Here is a 25,016-nt window from a genome sequence, read left to right on the forward strand (position 1 = left end):
ATTTTTCTTAGAACAAAGAAGGCTGAGAGGTGACTTGATTGAAGTGTACAAAATTATGGGGGGAATAGAAAGAGTTGACAGGATAAAATTGTTTCCCTTGATGGAGAATTCTAGAACCAGGGGACATAGATTCAAGATAAGTGGCAGAAGGTGTAGGGGGGACGTGAGGAAGAACGTTTTTATGCAGAGGGTAGTGGGTGTCTGGAATTCGCTGCCCAAGTTGGTGGTAGAGGCAGAAACTTTAAACTATTTTAAAAAGTACCTGGATCTGCACCTAAAGTGCTGTAAGCTGCAGGGCTATGGGCCGGGTGCAGGAAGGTGGAATTAGAAAGGGCACCTGGATGTCCTTGGGCTGGCATGGACAAGATGGGCCGAATGGCCTCCTGTGCTGTAACTTTTCTATGGTTCTATTTGAATCAATTCTGAGAGACAGGATAAACTGTCACTTAGAAAGGCAGGGGAATTGAACTAATTTTACATCTTAAAGAGCTGTGTTGTATCATTCTAGTATTCTATCCTGGAGAGTAAACTAACTCAAAGTCATATCCTCGTCACACTCTTTCTTCATCAACCCAAATGACCCAATGCAGTCCCAATGCCTTCACATAAATGATTGAGGTCCATCTTGATGAATGTACTGACCATGCCCTTTCTATCTCTTTGCCATTGCTTGCTTATCTCTTGCACAGTTCTGCAATCTCCACATTCCCGTACTGCAGCAAGATCTGGACTGTGTATCAGTATCACATAAGAGCACTAGAGAAATTCCATCACTAATGCCTCCGTCACATCTCAAAATCATTAGTGTCCTTCTTGAATCCAGGTCCGCAATTATTCAGAGAAAACTCCGGTAAAATTGACTTCGATGGAATGGCCAGTGTCCAGATGGCTGAAAAATCATCTGCTCCACTAGGTTCTGTTCTCACAAGTCTATATTCGAGGGAATTTAAGCTCAGTCTGTGGAACCTGGCTTCATAATTTAACCCTTTTAGCCCCCAGGAACATTCTGGTGAATTTGCACTGCACTCCCTCCAAGGCCAATATATCCTTCCTGAGGTGCGATGCCCAGAACTGAACACAGTTCTCCAGCAAGGGTCTAAAGAGAGCTCTGTACAGCTGGAACATAACTTCCACAAGGACACAGTTGGTTTTGGGGAGGAGAAGTTGTGGGTTATCTTTTCTCTTCAGGATGGTCCTGGAGTAATGAGCAGTTTTGGCAGAGGAAAGCAGGACCACTAGTGCTTGATGTGGTCCAGTCAGATCTGGTGATGGATGGTTAAACCAGTTGTGTACCAGATATGCTCAAATGTTCACTCCTTGGACTTGAGAAGTAGGGAGATCGACCAGGAAGAGAATAAAGGTATTTATGGGAACAGGGTGTAGAAGGTGGTTATGAGGGAGTGGTAAAACCAGATTGACAGCTACAGAAGCATTGTGGCAAATAGAGGGTCAAAGGGCAGAGTTGGGAATTAGAAAGTGCTGTCCAACTCGCCTGGGGGAAGAACGGAAACTGATTGGTCCATGGGCCCACGTGACCACTGGATCTCTGTAACCATTGGTGGGTTTGTATGATGGAAACGAGTTCTATCCTGTGCCACTAAAGTTTGGTGTTATTTCTGACCATCGGAATTGGGAGCCAGACTAAAGGGATTTTAAAGAAACTTCTGTCTGTAGTATTCTGAGAGAGTTTCCCTTGATGTGAGTGTGATGTGAGAAAGTTTGATTTGATTTAAAGTGGTAACTAGTTAGACCTGCAGGTGTCAGTGTTGTCTTTCTGTCTGGATTCCTGATTTTCCTTTATTCAGCAAATGTAAATCCCTGAAGCCATGCGATACACACTGCGGAGGAGGTGATTCGGGACAAAGTCCATCCCTTCCTTCCATGGCAGATGCCAGCATTTCATGCATCACACACACTGAGGAGGAGGGACACAGGAGAGAGGACATTGATCCAGTGTTTGGGCATTGACTCGTTTATTGACACCTATCTCTCTAAGGCAGGTCACAGAGAGAAGCTAGTGGGATGTTGAAGAGCTGTTTCAGGCACTGGCTACACCTAGGGATCGATCGCAGTATTCCCCAGAGGGAGAGTGTACTGCATACTGAACAATATCACTCTCAAACAAGGTCTAGACTGGGACAGTCCAGGAGAGGAACTAAGAGAGGTAAATGGACTGTGACATCCCAGGAGAGGTGAATGGACTGGGACATCCTGGGAGACGAACCGGACAAGGTGCATGTTGAGCCTCCGAAATTGGAGCTGAGGGGATTGAACCTCCACAGAAGGTGACCCATGGACAGGGTGTGGTTGTCAAATATCAAGTTATGGGGCATAGGCTCACACCCCAAGTCAATGCCCAAACACTGGATCAATGTCCTCTGTCCTGTGTCCCTCTCTCCTGTGCATGTGCTGATCCCACCACTGCACCCCATAACTGCCTTGGTTGATGTGGGTCTTCCTCTTCTGATCTGCTGTCAAACAGATCGAGGGCTACACATCCCACACTGATGTTGTCAGTTTGAAAGACTCTGAGGATGAAGAATGTTATTCCCACACTAGAAATCTCTGTCAAACGTTTACCAGGGGAACTGAGACAGCAGCTGTAATAAGTGAGGTTTTATTCAGATGGGACAATAACAAGTTTAAATCCCCACCTGATCTGCTGCTCAAAGTCGCCTCCATTTCACCGGTCAGTTTCCCAAACTTCAGGAAACTCATGTTACTCCAGAAATATTTGGATTGGCTGTGAGAGACGTCAATCAGAGAGCCCCACCCACTCTGCCCATTCTCTCCTCTTCCTGTTCCACAGCTGCTTCACTTCCTGTAGGGACTCAAAACCAACTCAGGAGATGGTGAGTAAAGGAACAGAATTGAAAATAATTACATCACATAATATCCACACTAATCTTCAGGCAGCCTGACTATCCTGTGGGGAATCAGCTGTGGAAATGCCCCTTATGCTGTGTGAGAACATCCAGCTGAGAGAGCTGTTTACTCGGTGCTTTGTGCTGAACTGTTTGCCTGGAGCTGTGTGTTGGATATTGAGTGTGTTTATTGGAAGCATTTCCCTTCTGATTTACAGGCTGACTTTTGTTGATGGCTCATTACTGAATATGAGAAGGTGAGGTGTAATTATCTGGGAGGTGCAGAGTGTCTGAGGATTCTTACTGATTTCCTATTGTTGAGTTCTGTGTGTGTGTGTTGGGAGCTGGTTATTATCCTGTGGACTGTGAATGGTCAGTTCTGTCTGTGTGTTGGGATCTGGATGTTTTTTGTCTTATCAAATCCCTCCAAGACCTCCCACCATCCTATCACTGAAACCTCCACCGAAAAGGAAAAAAGGCCTGCATTTGTATATAGCCTTTCACGACCACCAGGTGTCCCAAAGCACTTTACAGAAAGGAATTTCTTTTGATGTATGGTCATGTTGTAATGTAGGAAAGGTGTAAGCCAATGTGCGCACAGCAAGCTCCCACAATAAACATGATAATGAACAGATAATCTGTTTTAGTGGTGTTAATTGACGTATTGATCTTGGGCTGGCCATCAGGGATAATTCCCCTGCTCTTGTTCAAAATAGTGCTTCGGGATCTTTTAGACCCACCTTAGAAAGCAGAAGGGACCTTTGTTTCACCTCCCATCTGAAAGACAGTGCAGCATTCCCTCACTATTGCACTGGAGTGTCAGCCTCAGTGCTCGAGTCCTGGAGTGTGACTTGAACCCACAACCTTCTGACTCAGAGGTGAGAGTGCTCGATCCTGAGCCAAGGCTAACAATCAACTCAGTCCTACAATCCTCTAAGACATCTGTGCATCTCCAATTTTGATCTCTTTTGCATCCCTGATTTTAATTGTTCCACCGTTGGTGGCCGTTCCTTCAGCTGCTTGGGTCCTAAGCTCTGGAATTCCCTCCCTAAACCCCTCCGTCTCTAACTCTCTTTCTTCCTGTAAGACACCCCTTAAAATCCACCTCTTTAACTACATTTTTGGTCATCTGTACTAACATTCCCTTATTTGCCTCAGAGTCAAATATTATTAACAATCTTGCAAGGCACCTTGGGATATTGAAGTAAGTTCAAAAAGAGATAAAGAAAGTAGCCACGTTGTCTGCTCCTGGTCACTATCCAGTGTCCCTGCTGGAAACAGAAGGTGTGTGACAGTTAAGTGAGGAAAAAGAAAGGACTTGTATCTGATCCCCCACACAGGGGAATAGCAGACCGGCACTCACTGTGGAACAGGCTCTAACTGGAAGGTGGCAGTGGTGTGGTCACTGGACCAGTAATCCAGAGGCCCAGGTGAATGCTCTGGGGATCTGGATTCAAACTCCCCCTACAGCAGCTGGTGGAATTTAAATTCAATTAAGAAATCTTGAATTAAAAGCTAGTCTCAGTAATGGTGACCTTGAAACCATTGTTGATTGTCATTAAAAACCCATCTGGTTCATTAATGTCCTTTAGGGAAGGAAATCTGCCTTCTTTACCTGGTCTGCCCTACATGTAACCCCAGACCCACAGCAATGTGGTTCACTCTTAAATAGTTTAGAAAATCACTGAGTTGTATCAAAGTCATAAAGGAATGAAACTGGAAGGACCACCCAGCATCGACCTAGGCACTGGAAATGACAATGGCACACCCAGCCACATCGGCCCTGCAAAGTCCTCCTGACTAACATCTGGGACTTGTGCCAAAACTGGGAGAGCTGTCCCACAGACGAGTCAAGCAACAGCCTGACGTAGCCATACTTACGAAATCAAACCTTGCAGGCAGTGTCCCAGACACCACCATCACCATCCCGAGGTATGTTCTTCAGCAGCAGGACAGACCCGCTAGAGGTAGAGGAACAGTGGTAGACAGTCGGGAGGGAGTTGTCCTGGAAGTCCTCAACATTGACTGTAGATCCCATGAAGTCTCATGGCATCAGGTCAAACATGAGCAAGGAAACCTCCTGCTGATTACCACCTCCCACCCTCCCTCAGCCGATGAACCAGTGCTTCCTTGACACTGAACACCAATTAGAAGAAGCACTGATGATGTCAAAGGCACAGAATGTACTCTGGGTGGGGAACTTCAATGTCCATCATCCAGAGTGGTTCGGCAGCACCGCTACTGACTGAGCTGGCCGAGTCCTAAAGGACATAGCTGCTAGACTGGGTCTGTGATATGTAGTGAGAGAGCCAACAAGAGGGAAAAACCTACTTGACCTTGTCACCCATCTACCTGTCGCAGATGCATCTGTCCATGACGGTATTGGTAGGAATGACCTTGTGGAGGCGAGGTCCCATCTTCCACCAAGGATACCCTCCATTGTGTTGTGTGGCATTACCACCATGATAAATGAGATAAGTTTTGAACAGATCTAGCAATCAAGACAGGGCAACCATCAGGTGCTGTGGGCCATCAGCAGCAGCGGAATTGTAAACAGCCACAATCTGTAATCTCAAGGCCCGGCATATCCCCCACTCTACCATTACAATCAAGCCAGGGGATCAACTCTGGTTCAATGAAGATTGCAGAAGGGCGTGCCAGAAGCAGCACCAGGCATACCTAAAAATGAAGCACAATCTCTTGGAGCTAGAACACAAGACTACTTGCGTGTCAAACAGCAGAAGCAGCTTGCGATAAACGGAGCAAAATAATTCTACAGCCAACAGATCAGGTTTAAGCTCGGAAATCCTTCCAGATCCAGTCGTGAATGGTGATGGACAATCAAACAACTAACTGGTGGAGGAGGCTCCACAAATATCCTTATCCACAATGATGGGGAAGCTCAGCACATTAGTGAGAAAGATAAGGTTGAAGCATTTGAAATGATCTTCAGCCAGAAGTGCCAAGGGAATGATGCATCTCGGCCTCCTCCTGAAGTCGCCAGCATCACAGATGCCTGTCTTCACCCAATTTGACTCACTCCATGTGCTGGAGTCGTATCTAGCACAAAGGAAGGTGGTTGTGTTTGTTGGAAGTCAATCATCTCAGTTCCAGGACATTACTGCAGGAGTTCCTCAGGGTAGTGTCCTCGGCCCAACCATCTTCAGCTGCTTCATCAATGACCTTCCTTGCATCATAAAGTCAGAAGTGGGGATGTTCGCTGATAATTGCACAATGTGCAAAGGGAAGCCATTCGCGACTCCTCAGATACTGAAGCATTGCATGAGCATATGCAGCAAGACCTGGACAGCATTCAGGCTCAGGCTGATAAGTAGTATGTAACATTCATGGCACACAAGTGCCAGGCAATGACGATCTCCAATCAGAGACAATCTAACCATCTCCCCTAGACATTCAATGGCTGTACCATCACTGAATCCCTCACCAGCAACATCCTGGGGGTTACCACTGACCTGAAACTGAACTGGTTGAAGCCTGTGGCTACAAGAGCAGGTCAGAGGCTGGGAATTCTGCAGCAGATAACTCACCTCCTGACTCCTCAAAACCTGTCCACCATCTATAAGGCACAAGTCAGGAGTGTGATGGAATACTCTCCACTTGCCTGGAGAGTGCACCTCTAACAACACTCAAGAAGCTCAACACCATCCAAATCAGCATGCTTGCTTGGCACCCGCCCACAAACATTCACTCCCTCCACCGCTGACGCACAGTAGCAGCAGTGTGTACCATCTACAAGATGCACTGCAGCAACTCACCAAGGCTCCTTCGCAGGCACCTTCCAAACCTGTAACCTTTACCACCTAGAAGAGCAGGTGCAGCTGGTGTATGGGGACACTACCACTTGCAAGTTCCCCTCCAAGTCACACACCATCCTGACTTCGCTCTTTCACTGTTGCTGGGTCAAAATCCAGGAACTCCCTTCCTAACCGTACTGCGGGTGTACCTACACCACATGGACTGCAGTGATTCAATAAAGCTCACCACCACCTTCTCCAGGGCAATTAGCGATGTGCAATAAATGCTGGCCTAGCCAGCGAAGTCCACATCCTGTGAAAGTGTAAACAAAAAATACAGAAGAGGCAGACCCTTCAACAAAGGAGGAGACAGAGTTGGAGGAAATCATTTTTCCTTTTCCTGTTTTACTGAAGGATTGCACTGTACTACACCAGAGAATACAGAGAGGATAGACACAGCAGATAGATCCTGACCATCACCCAAAGAACAACTGCATAACTGTGGGAAGACATCCAGCCCCTTCACAGCATTGCTCAACACAGAGAAGGTTGGGCAGTAAAACCATCATCTGGAAATCGGTCGGGTCAGGGGAGCTTTGACATATCATCAGATCTGAAACTGATCAGTGGTGTGGAGCTTTCCATCAGAATCAACCTTTCTGAAGGTTCAGCTGTGGGCGATCGGTCAGGGTGAGGCTGGGAAGAAGTGTGAGTGGCTCCAAGTGTGGCAAGAGCTTCAATCATTCATCGAGCCTCATGAACGACTGACTCATTCCTACAGGTGAGAGGCTCTTGAAGTGTGAGGTGTGTGAGGAGGGATCCATAGACTTGTAAGGTCTCCTAACACACAAGGTGCATCTGATGTACAACTGTTAACACAAGGACAGCTTCATGGAAGAGAAACCATTCAAGTGTGAGGTGTGTGACTGAGCCTTTACAACGCCATCAATGCTCGTGAATCACTCATGCATTCACACAGGAAATGCCCTTCAAATATGAGGTATGCCCTTCAAATGTGAGGTGTGCATCAAGAGCTTTGCACAATTATCGGGCCTGGTGAATCACCGGACCATTCACACAGAGGAAAAACCATTCACATGCGAGGTGTGCAAGAAATCATTCTCACGGTCATCGACTCATCGCAGACACCAGCGCATTCACACAAGTGAAAAACCATTCACGTGTAAGGTGTGCATCAAATCATTCTCATCGTCATCAGATTTCCTCGTTCACCAACACATTAACACTGGAGAGAAACCGTGCATGTGTGAGGTGTGTGACAAATCATTCTCATCATCATCAGATTTGCGCACACATCGACGAGTTCACACGGGAGAAACTGTTCACATGTGAGGTGTGTGACGAATCATTCTCCAAGTCAGGTAACCTGCTCAGACATCAACGCATTTACAGAGGGGAGAAACCCTTCAGGTGTGAGGTCTGTGACAAATCATTCTCTGACTCAGTGAGCCTCTGTGTACACCAATGCATTCACACCAGGAAGAAACCATTCACATGCGATGTGTGCGACACATCATTCTTGAGATCATCAAACCTCCTGTTCCATCAGAAGACCCACAAAAGGGGAATAACCCTTGAAGTGTGAGGTTTCCGATAAAGCTTTTGAGACATGTTGGACCCCGATGGTACACCAGAGAGGATTCACACAGGGGAGAAAATATTCAGAAGTTTGTGACAAGGCTTTCACCCAATCTCTGATCTCCTGAAGCACCAGCTTATTCACACTGGTGAGAAACCATTCAGATGTGAGCTGTGTGACGAGGCTTTCACACAGTCAGAACATCTCCTGGTCAATCAATGCACAAGTACAGAGGAGAAATCCTGTTGGTGAGAGTTCTGTAATAAATCCTTCACACGGTTGTTAGACCTCCTGGAACATCAGCGAACCCAGATGGGATCTACCTAACCAAGTTTTTGCCATTCTGTCATCAGAGTGTGAATCTCTACACAATCTCACTGCAAAGGATGTTCAGTGATATTGGGACACAGAACAAGAAGCAGCTTTCACTCACATCAAACAACGAGTGACGACAACACCAGTGCTGAGGTACAATGATGTCAATGATGAAGTCACCCTGCAGTGAGATGCCAGTGAAACAGGACTTGGAGCAACCCTCATGCAGCAAGGACAACCAGTTGTGTTTGCATCCAGATCATTAACACAAACTGAATGACACTAGACACAGATTGAGGAAGAGAGCCTGGCTATTGTCTGACATGTCAACCAATGCCTGTTTAGGAGGGAAAAACTGATGGTAGAGTCTGACCACAAGTTACTTCAAACAATCCTTCTCAAACCATTTCTAATTGTTCCAAAGTGTTTACAAAGGAGGTTACTCTGTTTGCAGAGATATCATTTGGAAGTGAAGTACAAGAAAGGGAAGTGGATGTACATCACCAACATGCTGTCGAGAGCTGCACTCTCTTTGAAGGAAGTTGATGATGCTGGTACAGAGTGTGAAATCTTCCAGATTCAACAAGAAGCAACAGCACGACATGCTCTGGAAGTCATCAATCCAGCAGAGACATTGAATCTGACAGACAAGTGTCTTGCTCAGATCTAGAAAACTACAACGAGATACTCTTCAAATGTTACAGGAAGTTGTGATGAAAGGATGGCCTGAAACCATCAAGGACATACCTGTTGCTGTAAGAGAGTATTGGGCAGACAGAGATGAAGTAATCACCCAAGATGGCATCTTGTACAAAGGGACTAGGGTCATTATCCCTAAAGAGATGAGAAAAGAGATGCTGAAGCACATCCACACAAACCATCAGGGAATCGAGTCCAGTCTGAGGGAGGGAAGAGAAGTGCTTTACTGGCCAAACATGAGCAATGAGATTAAGGACCACATCAGCCAGTGCAGTGTTTGTAATGAGCATCAAGCTAAGCAAGATAAAGAGCTGCTCATGACTCATGACATCCCAGACAGACCATGGATGAAGCTTGGAGTAGACCTCTACACTCTCACTGGAACTGATTATCTTGTCACAGTTGACTACTATTCAGACTACTGGGAGTTAGACCAGCTGACGTCAACGACTACCAGTGAGATTGTAGAACGCCTGAAAGCACACTTCAGTCGTCATGGCATTCCTGACATTGTGATGAGTGACAATGGCCCTCAATTCATGAGTGAAGAATTCAGACACCTGATGAATGATTGGGAAATTCGGCACCACACATCATCTCCACACTATCCCCAGTCAAATGGAAAGGCTGAGGCAGCGATGGAAACTGCCAAAGAGATCATCAAAAAATCAACTAGATCCAGCACAGATGTGTACAAGGCAATCTTACAGTGGAGAAACACACCTACTGAAGGCATGAAAAATTGTCCAGTCCAATGACTAATGTCACGCTGCACCCAGACTACTCTTCCAACAGCTAAAAAACTACTGGGGCCAGAAGTAGTAACAGGAGTGAGTGACAAGATCAAAGTAAAACGACAGAAAGACAAATTTCATTTTGATAAAGCTGCCACATCGTTGCCAGAGCTGAGAGTTGGAGAGCCGGTCAGAGTGAAAATATTCAACGCATTCAACAAACGTGGCTCACTTGGCAACTTGGGACCTGTGTAGAGAAGTTGTCACCTCGATCGTACACAGTGAAAGGGAACGACCAGATCTATCGTCACAACCGCAGACATCTACGAGCAACCAGAGAAGCTGCTCCTTCTCAGCAGACAGCTGATGAAGCAGATCCGAATTCACCAACTGAGCAAGGAACTGAACGACCATCAGTCCCAGAGCCTAACTGTTCCCCAACAAATGCAACGGATCAGCGGCAATAATTACCATAGCAACAACATTCCCCAGAGAGACGTCACCTCAGGAACGAACAGACACCAGGTGAGCAGTCAACAACAACTCTCACACATACCATAAGAAGACATGAACACTTTAAAGATTATGTGTGCCAAGAAAGAATAATTTTTTTTGTTCACAAGTGATGATTTTCTTTATGGATTATGTTTGTGGAGTAACTTGCAAATAACTGTTATGATCACAGCTGATGTTACCAATGGACAAGCCAGTTCCCAGGATGGAACCCAGCTTGTTAGATCCTAACTTTTATTTTTTGTTTAGAAGCATGGAGGGCAGCTCTGAACAGAGTCACAGGAGTCAGCTGATGAACTTTTAACAAAATGATAAAACATGCATTAGACAAGAAAAGATTAACCATATTACAATACTCCTTCACCCACACCTAGATCTTTGCAGGTATATTCAGATTAATACAGATAACACAAGTTACTAAAGTTATCTTATACTCTAATGTTCACAGTAAGTACACAGCCCATGTAAACCAATAGGCGACCTGTGGTCAGACACACCACACTCTGAAACCAAGTGACAGATTCCACACCAAATGGGTGCTATGGATTCCTCATGAACTCCCCCCAGACACTTGTCACACTGTGAGCCAATTGGTCTCAATGAACTCTTATCTTTCACATGAGGGGTTCGAATCTCCACTCTCGAAAAACCCACTTTGGAATCTTCTCCCAAATGGCACTTTCTCTCGGACGCTATCCACAATGGTCCACCTGCAAGGTTTTGAATTCTCCTTCTGATGTTCCTCTACCCTGGATCAGCACGTGCATTCAAGCTTCTTTCCACGCACTGTCACTGATACTCAGCCATACCAACAGAACACCATTGCTTCACATGCCCACAGGAAGGAGTCACCAACCTTTTTCTGTCTTCTCAAATCTTCTGGCTTCTCGCAAGCCTATACTTTAAGTCTGTGTCCTGCAGCTTTCTCCCTTTAAGCTTGGAGCCGCTCTCTCTGCTCCTTACTTTCACTTCTACTTCCACTGATCAGGATCTTGTTCAGATTCCTGTTCCTCTCCCTTGACATCACTGTCTTCCTGGGACCTTTCTCCTGTTCCGCTCCCGGATTTGGGACTTTTCATTCTTTGAAACCTGCTTGTTTCAGTTCCCTCTCCTGTGTCCAGCTTCCTGCTTCCAACTGAACTAAAAAAAACTGCTGTTCTGCTTCTCCCTGTGTCTGTGGGCTCCCCGTTGCTAGGAAACAGCAGTTTTTCCTATCTTGTGTTTGTTTTAGCTTCCTTTCAAGAGTCGTAAAACCTCGTTAAAATGCAGGCATCTTTTAAAGTTTCCCCTTTCTTAACACCAATACAGAAACACAAATTAAACTTAAATCTAAAACAGATTCCTCACACTCACAAATACAAATATAACTTACTTAAACTATCTCTATTTCCTAACAGTACATGCAATTTTTTTTTAATGAACTAGTGCATCTTGTGGTAGGAGGGTGTACTGCAGCACCACCAGCTTTATAATGGGGAGATTCCTCCAGACACAATGCATGTAGTGCCGGAAGGTCACACTACTGTCAGAGGTACCATCTTTCAGATGAGTTAAACCAACGCTCCATCTGCCCTTTGAGTGTAAGAGATCCCTTGACCCTGTGTCATAAAGAAGCAGGGGAGTTATTGCTGATGGAGAAAAAGACACAAATACAGAATTAAACCAATATATTAAAACACAGACATCCATCCCAGCCAAATCCATCCTTTAAATTAGAACCAGATAACATCCATTGGACAAAAAGAACAACTCATTCCATCACCAACAGTTTGATAAAATAGTTAAACTAAAAGGAAACCAAACGCTATAAAAGGAGCCCCTTAACCTAAAGAAAACAATTATTAACATTGCCAAAACATTTAACCCCACAATATTAAAGGAAAAGTCCTAAACAGAGGCTTAACTTGTGATCCAGCAGTAAAACAGCACAATATAGAAATTAAAACAGATTTAGACAAATTTTATAGAAAAATTAAACTTATAGACCTTTTATGGTGACTCCATTTCTGATAGGCTGCCCTTCATACCCAAATCAGATTGAATTCCACCAAAATATAAAATAAACCCAAAAATATTTGATTTCATCAAAGCAACTCAGTCAGAAAGAAGGAGGATCCCTCAGAGAAAGGATAAACAAAACCTCACGAGAAGAGGAAAAAAAGCAATTAGGGAACTAAAGGCCAATACAGATATTATTATAAAACCAGCTGACAAAGTGTTATATATTGTTGTATTATCTGTAAATATTTGTAAAGTGCTAGGAACGAATTAGCAAAGAACTTATTGTTAAGTCTAAATGCTCCGGGGACCACATTTCATAGCTGCATTGAGACTGATGTAATGTGTAACAGAACCAGTTCAAACCGGTCCCTCTTTTGCACAAGGCAGCATGGCGAGTTAAAGATAAAAAGTTCTGACCTTTCCAAGCTTAAAGTGTGGTTATTACCAACACCTGGGAACCAAAAGACAACGCATAGCACACAAGTAGTATCATTGTTATCAGGGATCAGCAACAATACCTTTTTGGAGCTTACAGACAACTGAACAATATGATTACCACACCAAGTTAACTAAACCCATTTATTAAGAGGTACAAAAAGAAATTATGGATGTACTGTCACAACTTAAGGATTCCAAGTCCATCAATCAGAAACGGATAGAATACCTAAGAGTATAGCAGCCACAACCAAGAAAATTTTACATTCTTCCCAAAGTACAGGAACACACAGGCACATGGACAATACCAGGAAGAATACCTCCAGGTCAACCTATCATTTCAGATTGTGGTAGCGAATCATAAAAAAATAGCAGAACACACTGACTCATTTTTGAACCCCTTAGCTCAAAAACACCCAAGTTATATTAAAGATACATATCATTATATAGAAATAGTTAATTCACTGACCATAATCCCCCGATAACATACTCTTCACAATGGATATAGAGAGTCTGTACACTAATAGAGAGAGGTATTCAGTGACCATAACATACTCTTCACAATGAATATGGAGAGTTTATACACTAAGGTAGAGATAGATAGAGGTATTCACGGACCATAAACCCTGATAACATACTCTTCACAATGGATATAGAGAGTTTGTACACTAATATAGAGATGGATAGAGATTTTCACTGACCCTAACCCCCAATGACATAATCTTCACAGCGGAAATAGAGAGTTTGTACACTAATGTAGAGATAGATAGAGGCTATCACTGATCATAACCCCTGATAACATACTCTTCACAATGGATATAGAGAGTTTATACACTAATATATAGATGGATAGAGGTATTCACTGACCATAGCCCCCGATGACATACTCTTCACAATGGATATAGAGAGTTTATACATTAATATAGAGATTGATAGAGGTATTCACTGGCCATAACCCCCAATAACATACTCTTCACAATGGATATAGGGAGTTTATACATTAATATAGAGATGGATAGAGGTATTCACTAGCCATAACCCCCGATAACATACTCTTCACAATGGATATAGAGAGTTTGTACACTGATATGGAGATGGATAGAGGTATTCTGTCTGTCTGAAACATTTTCAAGAAATTCCCATACCCGGATAGACTGGATGAAGCAACAATGCAATGATTACATCTGGGACTAACTAAGAATGATTTTGAATTCAATAAGGAATATTATCTTCAAATCAAGGGTAGGGCGATGGGTAAAAAAAATTTCACCATCCTACGTCAACATGGCAGAATGGGAAGAAAGTATTTTTAAAATGTCCGAAGAAACCATGATGTTATTACCGATTTCTGGATGACGTATGGGGAGTTTGATCCCATACTGAGTCAGGATTTAAGGGTTTTGTACAAATTCTAAATAATCAATATCCCTCTATAAAGTTCAAAGTCACAACCAATAAAGAAAAAGTCGGTTTCCCAGACACCATGTGTTCAAACTGGAACAAGAAGGTAACAAACACAAATCAGCAACAAAAGTTATCTTTAAAACAACAGATACGCATACACCTTGACATTTTCAAAGCCACCATTCTAAACATACTTTCCATGGATTAATTGAATCACAACTAATGCGATTTCACCACATTTGTACAAAAAAGACAGATTGTGACCTTGCGGTTAATACCTTATTCGCTGCATTCAGACTAAGAGGAGACACAAAAAAGGTTCCTCAGACACATTAAATCCAATTTTAGAGCAGAATTAGACAACTGTCCAAGATTAAATAAATTAAGCCCTAAAATACCAATTATCACAGGATATTGCAATAAGACCCAACACATAAATAGAATAATTAAAAATAATATTGAAAAATTAAAAGAAGGAATAGCCTCATTAAGCTATTATAACATAATAGCCTTTAAAAGAAACAGGAATTAAAAAGATGTTAATTCGTAGCAAGGTGAATCCAGAGGCCCCCCCAAATTGTGGGAGTAAAAGCTGTGTAACATGCAAGCACTTAAAAGTCCCCAAAACGAGACATAATTCCAGAAAGGCTGCCCTTATAAATCACAGAGTAACGTGTCAGCAACAAATTGTAGTCTACGCAAAACGATGCAAAATTCTATACATTGGTGAAACAGGAAACACTTTAAGAACTAGACTCACAGGTCACCTTAGTGAAATGAGAACCAGGGAAAAACATAGAGCTATCAACAAACATTTTATGGAACATGGACTGGACTCTTTGGAAATTATAGGTTTAGAAACAAATAAAAATTGGTCTGCATTGCAAAGGAAAAGAAAAGAATGTCAGTAGATCTCAGACTTAGCTACAATGTCAGCAAATGGTTTAAATTAAAAATATTTAATAACAACGATATGGAAACACAGGGAAAAAGTTAATCTATTGTCATAAGTATCTATTAACTGATAAACAAGAATCAAGAACCGAGTCCACATCCTAAAATAGACAAGATAAACCTTGCTAAAACTTACTTCAAATTATATAATCGTAGTTCCCACCCCCATTTGAAATTTCACACATGCGCATAACAAGATGTCAACTTCCACCAAACTGAACTTAGCTCTCACATACAACATTATTCTAATCTCTCAACAACACACTCCACCAAACAATCACATCTAACAGGACCAGAGTCTCTACTCTATTCTGAAGCCTCCATAGACAGAAAAATCCCAATCTGCACTCCAATCCTAGATCAACAAACATAGAAACAGACAACAAAATTCGTTCCCATCCCCAGCCAAAACACACATACACACCGTCACAATGAGGTGTTTTGTGCATGAATGACATCAATCTGTAATTTCACCAGCCTATCAAACATATATCAAACTTCTTTAAAAAGGTCTTTCTAAAAGCAAGAAAAGGCACTGACTTAAGATGGCTGCCACAAGTCATTGCGTTGCCTGGTGTTGTAAGGTGGGCAGTTTTTCAGAAAGTTCCAATGTGGATTACACTTCGGACATACCTAGTTATCCTCATGGCATTTCACACCTACTGATGTCAACTATTTCAAAAGCATTTACAGAAAACTGAATTTCATATTTGCATTTTTATAAGGCTACCTCTCAAGGGGGAGATGGAAAGTCTACTAGGACAATAGCTACATCGAAAGTTTATTTTTCTGCCTCACCAAGAAGGATAATGGATATTCAGAGGTTAATGGCTGGGAAATTCCAGAATCTAATCACCCCAGTCATGAAACAAAAACCACAGTCAGTTCAGACATCAGCTTAGCAAACATCTTCTGAAATCATTATGGGGAGAAGGCATGTGACTGAAGTAACCATTCTTTTGGAATCTCTTTAATGCAGCACACAAACTGCTAAAACAGGAGTAGTCTGGAAAAGGTGCCAATGAAGCAATAATAAGTCTCTCCTATTCTCTCCCAAGTTAAGACCCTAAATCTTACAGTTTAAAAAATCCAGCACAAAGATAGTGAATCTCCATCAAAAGGAACTTCAGGTGCAAAAATCATTGATTTCTGGAAAAGATGGATTACATTTAAAAAAGAGAAATTATCTCTGGAAATTGTAGTTATATATGGGCTTCCACTCCTGGAATTTCAAGATCACTATGAAAAATTTCTGCTGCAGCCGCAGGTACCAGCAAAAGACTCACAAACAGTGAACTCTTTTTTTTTAACCTTTCAGCATTGATCTTTAATTTGGCTAAGTAACTACCTACAGTAAAACTTGTAAATTTTGCATGCTTGTGTGTCTGTGTGTGAATGTGGATTGTGAAGGTTGAGACATGGGTTTACCTTTTAAAATATTTTTATATCTTTACCTGGATGGATTTTTAGCTCAATAAAAATTTTTTAAAAATGAACCCCTTTTTGTATTAAACTCCAGAAAGCTTCCCAGCCTATCAATCAGTACATAAATGGTTAAGCACAGGCCATGAATCCACCTTTATCCTTCTAACTTCGCAAAAAACCCTGTTACGGTGAGATTTGGGAGTGATATGATACGGGAGTCAATTTTTACCCCTCTTCACATCGCCATAACAGAAATTTAGGTGCTAACATCTGGAATTTGAATCCACAGACAGCCAGAGCAATTTGAATCCACAATGAGAGTAATTGGAAGTGGGGACTAATTCCCTGATCTAGTTAGCAGACCCCTTCATAGCAGATTTAAAAGGGATCATGGAATTTCCCAAATAGACCAAGAAAGAATAAGGGTGATTACCCACTCAGTTGAAAAGCTACAGGGGAGTACAGCATGTTATCCAGAATCTAACACAGTTTAGGGTCATCTGGGTATCAAGACCACAGTAGAGCAGAACGGATGGAATTAGATGAAGAGTGTGAATGGGCGTGCATGTGTTGTTTTAATTCTCTTAATAGTTAGCTGTCTGTAATGAAAGCTCATTGAAATTTGCATTTCATTCCTCTTGGGATGAAGATGTCACGATGATGTGACTTGTGCATGAGCGATATCAATCTGTAATTTCACCAGCTGACCAAAAATATACTGAGCTGTTTAAAAAGGACCTAAAAAAAAAAATAATATTGACTAAAGATGGCTGCCACAAGTCACCTGACATCTGGTATTGCCAGTGACCAGTTTGTTGAAAGTTCCACTGGGGATTTCAATTCAGACATGCCACAACACGTCCTTCTCTGGAATTTCATGACTGAGGATGTCAAGAACCACTTCAAAATGATTTATTGAAATGTATGGACATAATATTTACATTTCTATAAGAATATCACTCCATTGGAAACAGAAAGTCTGCTAGAACAAGAGTTGTATGAAAGGTGTTTTCCTAGTCATACCTAGCACAAAGGAAGATGGTTGTGGTAGTTGGAGGTCAGTCATCTCAGCTCCAGGACATCACTGCAAGAGTTCCTCAGGGTAGTGTCCTCGACCCAACCATCTTCAGCTGCTTCATCAATGACCTTCCTTCCATCATAAGGTCAGAAGTGGGGATGTTCGCTGATGACTTCACAATTCAGCACCATTCATGACTCCTCAGATCTGAAGCAGTCCATGTCCAAATGCAGCAAGACCTGGACAATGGCTTGGGCTGACAAGTAGCAAGTAACATTCGCACCACACAAGTGCCAGGCGGTGACCATCTCCAACAAGAGAGGATCCAACCATCGCCCCTTGATGTGCAATGGCATTACCAGCACTGAATTCCCCACTATCAACATCCTGGGGGTTACCATTTACCAGAAACTGAACTGGACTAGTCATATAAATACTGTGGCTACAAGAGCAGGTCAGAGGCTAGGAATTCTGTGACGCGTAACTCACCTCTTGACTCTCCAAAGCCTGTCCACAATTTACGAGGCGCAAGTCAGGAGCATGATGGAATACTCCTCACTTGCCTGTATGAGTGCAGCTCCCACAACACTCAAGAAGCTTGACACCGTCCAGAACAAAGCAGCCCACTTGATTGGCACCACATCCACAAACACTGGTCATTATCACATTGCTGGCTTTGGAGGCTGACTGCACACAGAGACATCCTGAGGTCGTGAAAGGTGCCATATAAATGCAAATTCTGTCAACTGCAGCCCAGTTACTGTGGTTAGCAGCAACAGCATCAAGACATCCCCATTGTCATAATTAACAAACTTCAGTCCTGAATCGGATTAACATCAGCGAGAACTGTAGAATTGGGGCAGTGAACTCGCTGGTTGTCTCACCAAGTTGGAGGTTCGATGGAATCCTTTCCCACACACGGAAAAGGTGAACGGCCTCTCCCCACTATGTAGTCACTGATGGCTCAGCAGGTTGGATGATCGATTAAAACTCTTCCCACACGTGGAGCAGGTGAACGGTCTCTCCTCGATGTGAAGATGCTGATGTTTCTTCAGTTCCTCAGTATTTTTAAAGTTCTTCTCCCAGTCAAATTGAAAAGCTATCTCACTGCTGTGCTGTTGTTTATATCTCCAGAGTGTAAAGGACATATTTTTATTTTTTCTAGGACTGTGGCTTTAAGATTGGACTGTGGCTTTAAAAACTACCATGGCGGTTTAAAAGAGATGTTCACTAGAGCAGGAAGAAGAAAGTCTACAATGTTGCTATCTCCTGGAATAGTGTAGAAACCTGGTTGAAGAGGAAAATGCCTAGCGACAGCATTTCAATTGGCTCCTGACCAAGTGGCCAGGTTCTGTGCGAGGATAGTGCAGTAGATCAGCTCCTAGCCTGAAAAGAGGAAAGACCTGAAACCCCTCTCTCTCCTGTGTTTTGTAAGATTCCAGCAATCCTGCCATAGTAGCTAGCTGACTATTCCTCTGGATCCTGCTTTCTTTGAGAAACCCCTGTCAGGAGGAAAAGGGGAAAAATTGCCAATAAAGATATTAAAAGCAAGTTTCAACAAGAGAACCACAAACTGCAAGTGCTGGGAGATCACGTCATGTCAGCCACAACAACCTGCAAGGAATTTGGAAGAAAGCAATCAAAGTCAACCCATCTAATCCTGAACTCCGGATTGGTGCTATTGAACTGTTTTATCTCACCCTTAAAATCCATGTTTTGTGTGTCTTATGCGTGTGTGTGTGTGTGTTTGTGTATAGGGGTTTAAGGAGGGGTAGAGTTTAAGTTATAGAGTTAAAAGTTAGCAGTTCATATTTCTGGTCCACTGGTTACAGACAATTTGTTTAATAAACAGTTATTTACTTGTTAAGTTTACAAACCTAGTGCTCGTATTCTTTTCTTTTAACCTAAATTAGATAGTTAGGTAGAATTGGGGCAATTTGGTGGTCTGATTAAACTTCTCACATTTGTCATGGCTCAGGGAGCAGTGGGGCTTGATATTACAGCGCACTATCCCCAGTGAGTCGTGACAAAGTTTGGGGGCTCGAGTCTGGGATATTTTGGAACAAAAGGCAACGACGATTTGGGTGTAGATTTAGTAAGTAATAAAAGCTAAAAGGAAACACCAGGTTCGTACTATCAAAATAAGATGGCACTGGAAACTGCTAAAACCTTCCTGCAAATAGAAGAGACGTCCCTGACAATTTTACAAGGGGTCCCAAAAGCCAGGTTAATCGAATTGGCAAGTAAGTTAAGAGTAGGAGTGCCTGCCAAAGCTAGGAAGGCAGAAATAATCAAAGAGATGGCACAGCATTTAAAACTGGAAGGAATACCTGAGAGACCGAGTTCTCCAAGGGGTGGTTCATTGGAATGGGCTCAAATTCAGCTGCAAATAAAAAAATTGGAACGAGAGGCAGCAGAAAGAGAAAGGGCATTCCAGAGGGAATTAGAAATGGCAAGGAAAGGTTAGAAAAGAAGGAAAGAGAAAAAGAGAGAGACAGATTGCTATCTCCTGAAACAGTGTGTGCCAGGTTGGACAGAGTGGTGCTGGAACATAGACCTGGTTTAAGAGGGAACTGCCTAGTGACGGTGTTTTGATTGGCTCCTGACCAAGTGGCCAGATTCTGTGTGAGGATAGTGCAGTGGATAAGCTCCTAGCCTGAAAAGAGTAAAGACCTGAAACCTCAGAGAATTCCAGCTTAGAATTCCGGCAATTAAAAAAGAGACACCAGAAGGTGAGGCAGTACTTATGTCCAGATCAGAATCCATTGGGGAGATGTTCAAATTTCTACAAGATCTTCCAAAATTTGAAGAAAGAGATGTTGAAGCATTCTTTATTTCATTTGAGTAGAGAGCTAAACAGATGAATTGGTCAGAGGAAAACTGGACATTGCCCATGCAAAGCAAATTGACAGGTAGAGCACAGGAAATTTATGGCTCACTGAGACACTGTCACAGACCTGTGGATAAGGAATGGGTGGTTGTTCATCAGATAGTGGTACCTTCAAAATATTGTAAGGAGATATTGCGAGTAGCACACGAGATTCCCATGGCAGGACATGTAGGAATATGAAAAACCCAAGCATCGATAAACAGGCATTTTACCTGGCCAAGACTTCATGAAGGCATAGTGCAATTTTGTAGAACGTGTCATACATGTCAGGTAGTTGGTAAACCTCACCAACATCTTTAATACCCATGCCAGTTTTTGAAGAACTATTTAGTCGGGTATTAGTAGATCATGTAGGACCATTCCCCAAAAGAAAAGCTTGACATCAGTATATCCTTACAATCGTGGATATGACCACCCAATTTCCATAAGCTATTCTTTAAGGGCAATTACAGCTAAGGTGGTAGTGGAAAAGTTAACTCAGTTTTTCACTCGTTATGGCTTACCAACTGAAATACAATATGACCAAGGTTCTAACTTCATGACTAAAATTTTCCAGGATATAATCAGCAGTTTGGGTATCAGACAACTAAAGTCTACCACCTATCATCCACAGACACAGGGAACTTTAGAGAGATACCATCAGACTCTCAAAGACGTATTGCCATGAATACCCAAAGGATTGGGACAAAGGATTAGATTTCTTACTATTTGCCACCAGAGATTCTCCCAATGAATCTACTGGATTTAGTCCATTTGAATTGATCTATGGTCATGAGATAAGAGGCCCATTAAAATTTATTGAGGAAAAGTTCCTAAAGCAGAAAGACGAATCCTCCATGTTGGATTACGTGTCCATGTTTCTAGACTTACAGGAGCATGTAAAGTAGCACAAGAGCATTTAAAAATCTCACAAGCCAGAATGAAAGAATGGGCAGACAAACATGCTACAACTAGATGGTTCCAAGCAGGAAACGAAGTATTGATATTATTACCTTTGCAGGATGAACCCTTGAAAGCGAAATTCAATAGCCCGTACACGATAGTTAGGAGGATCAATGCAGTGATTTATCTGACAGATATTCCCGAGTGTAGGTTATGTCACATAAACATGTTGAAGCAGTATCATCTTAGAGGAGATGATCATAAAGAACAAGTGTGCCAGGTGGTGGGAGTAGTGGAGGATGACAAAGACAGTAAAAATCAGGTAGAAGGAGAAGTAGACAGTGCACAAAGTGAACCTCCTACAATTCAACTAGCCTATACGAAGATAATGGGTAGATACTGTGATCTTGTATTTAGAGGAAGGACCACGGGAAGATTTAATAAGGTTGCTTAGGAAGCATAAGGAAATTTGTAGGGATACACCTGGATGTACTACGTTAACTAAACATGATATGGACGTAGGAGACTCAGTGCTGATAAAACAACATCTGTATCAGTTGAGCCCAGAAAAATGATCTCAGTTAGAAACAGATCAGATATATGCTGGAAAATAAATTGATTGTGCCCAGCCAAAGCAGCTGGAGTTCACCGGTCATGTTGGTTCCTAAGCTGGGTGGAGCCACTAGATTTTGTATAGACTACAGGGAAGTGAATGCAGTAATGAGGACAGATTCGTACCCGATTCCTCGGTTAGAGAACTGCACCGATAGGGTGGGCAGTGCCTCATTTCTTTCTAAAATTGATCTATTGAAGGGGTACTGGCAAGTGCCATTAATATAAAGGGCTAGAGAACAATCCACCAGTGGATTGTATCAATGTCTATCTAGTCCATGCCCTTTGGGTTTAAGAAGGCCCCAGCTACATTCCAGACACTTATGAATCGAGTCATAGCTGAAATACCTAACTGTGTGGTTTATTTAGACGATGTCATATATATATAGCAACACATGGGAAGAACATGTAAAGCAGTTTGAGGACTTCTTTAAACAACTGCAATTAACTGGCTGTTGGGAAATAGAAGTAGTTTTAGTAACTTATATTTGTATTTGTGGGTGTTAGGAATGAGTTTTAGCTTTAAAGTTTAAGTTTGATTTGTATTTCTGTATCTCTGTGTTAAGAAAGGTCAAATGGAGTTTTAGTTTCACTTTAAAAGGCTGCTTGCATTTCTGATGAGAAGGTTACACCCCCTAAAGTAAAAGTAAACACACAAGAGTAGAAAGAATAGTGCGGATGCCTAGCAACAGTTGGGGGGGCGGCGCAGATAGGCAGGTTCCTCTCACAGACATACACATACGATTAAAGAAACAGCAGTTTTAAGTTCAGTTGAAGCCAGTAGCCCAGAGAGACTGAGCACTGGGAGAGGGAACTGCAGATTTCCCAAAAGAACAAAAAAGTTCCAAGCAAAGAAACACCCCAAAGATCCAGGAGAGTAGAAGAGGGGAAAGTCCAAAGGAGACCTTGTAGTCAAAGGAAGGACAGGAACCTGGGAAAAGGTCCTGTTAAGTGAAGTTAAGAGTGAGAGACAGAGAGAAAGACTCCAAGCTTCAGATTAAAAGTGAGAACAGCTTGCAAGAAGCAAGATGGTTCAAAGAGACAACCGAAGTTCTGTAATTCTTTGCTATGGGCATGTGAAGCAGTGGTGTACTGTTAAGGCAGTTGGTGAGAGAGAGTGCATGGAGGACAGCTTGAATGCATGTGGTAACCCAGGAAAGGGGACGCCAGAAGAAAAGTTCAAAACCCTGGAGGTGAACGCTTATGGAAGGCGTCTGAGAGAAAACGTCAGTTTGGGAGAAGATTCCAAGGTGAGGTCTTGGAGAGTGGAGATTGGAAACCCTCATGCAAAGGATGGAATTCAGTGAGACTGGTTGGTTCAGGGTGTGACAAACGCCTAAGGGGAGTTGAGGAGAGATCCATTGCATCTGGTTGAGGTGGCATCTGTCACTTGAGGCCAGAGTGTGGTGGGTCTGACCACAGGGTGCCATAGGTTTACAAAGACTGGTTACTTACTGTGTATATTAAAGTATAAGATAGGTTTTGTGACTTGTGTTATCCTTACAAATCTGTATATATCTGTAAAGGTATAGTGTGGATGAAGGAGTATTGAATATAGTTCATCTTTTCTTGTTGAGTGTTTTATTCGTTTGTGAAAAAGTTCATCAGCTGACTCCTGTGACTCTGTTCAGTAGCTACTCTCCATGTATTTAAACAAACAAAGTTAGGATTTATCAGGCTGGGTTCCACCCTGCAGTCAGGCTTGTCCAGGGGTAATCTCAGCTGGTGATGATAACACTAGCTTAGTTATAAATCTGGCCAAAAGCAAATTTGCAAAAGCAAGGGTAACTTACCTAGGTCACATTGTAGGACAAGGGCAGGTGTTGCCGAGAACTGCAAAAGTGAAGGCGTGAATGGATTTCCCATTCCTAAAGCCAAATGAGAAATCATGAGGTTTCTGGGAATGTGTGGGTTTTATAGGGAGATTTAATAAGTTTACTTAGGAAATTTGTAGGGATACACCTGGATGTACTACGTTAACTAAACATGATATGGACGTAGGAGACTTAGTGCTGGTAAAACAACATCTGTATCAGTTGAGCCCAGAAAAATTATCTCAGTTAGAAACAGAGATCAAATATATGCTGGAAAATAAATTGATTGAGCCCAGCCAAAGCAGCTGGAGTTCACCGGTCATGTTGGTTCCTAAGCCGGATGGAGCCACTAGATTTTGTGTAGACTACAGGGAAGTGAATGCAGTAACGAGGACAGATTTGTACCCGATTTTCGGTTAGAGGACTGCATTGAATTTTGCCTAATTTCAGCACTTTAGCTGCACCTCTAACCAATGTGTTAAAGAAACAGGTAAAAGTGGTATGGTCAGCAGAATGCTAAGCGGCCTTTGAAAAGCTGAAGGCAACCTTAATAAATGAACCCGCGTTGGCTGCCCCTGACTTTACCAAACCTTTCAAAATGGCGGTTGGCGCTCGTGACTTAGGGGTAGGGGCAGCTCTGTTACAAGATGATAAATTAGGGATAGAGAAGCTGGTGGGGTACTTTTCTAAGAAACTAAATCAATATCATAGAAAGTACTCTACAGTTGAAAAGGAAACTCTAGCATTGTTGTTGTTTCTTCAACACTTTGAAGTATATGTCCAACACAATAACAAGGAAACACTAACCTACACTGACCATAATCCTCTGGCATTCATTGAAAAGTTTGAAACTCGAAATGCAAGACTGTTTAGATGGAGTCTATTGTTTCAACCATTCAATGTAAAGATTGTTTGCATTGCTGGTAAAGATAATGTGATTGCAGATGCATTGTCCTGGGTGTAAATTACTGAAATCAGATAATTCTTGAGATTGTATAAGGGGGAAGGATTGACGAATGAGTGTAAGTCTCGTGTTTGTTGTCTATGTATCACATACCCTGTGATGAACACATTTTTTAAATGGCGTTTCATCTTTTTAAA

General features: G+C 42.5%; 1 protein-coding gene and 1 pseudogene across 6 annotated transcripts in view; both read left to right on the forward strand.

Moving 5' to 3' along the window:
• The window catches only part of LOC144695253 (uncharacterized), a 612,706-nt gene that overhangs the window by 332,574 nt on the left and 255,116 nt on the right, over positions 1-25,016 (forward strand). The gene's annotated exons all lie outside the window — the stretch shown is intronic.
• LOC144695461 (uncharacterized) overlaps positions 13,427-25,016 on the forward strand; it is a 58,002-nt pseudogene continuing 46,412 nt past the window's right edge. Inside the window, exons 1-2 of the transcript XR_013579971.1 lie at positions 13,427-20,169; positions 21,608-21,811. The product of XR_013579971.1 is annotated as an uncharacterized LOC144695461 (transcript). The remainder of the gene's footprint in view (positions 20,170-21,607; positions 21,812-25,016) is intronic.

The sequence above is a fragment of the Cetorhinus maximus genome, chromosome 21, assembly GCF_964194155.1.
Source record: "Cetorhinus maximus chromosome 21, sCetMax3.hap1.1, whole genome shotgun sequence".
Lineage (NCBI taxonomy): Eukaryota > Metazoa > Chordata > Chondrichthyes > Lamniformes > Cetorhinidae > Cetorhinus > Cetorhinus maximus.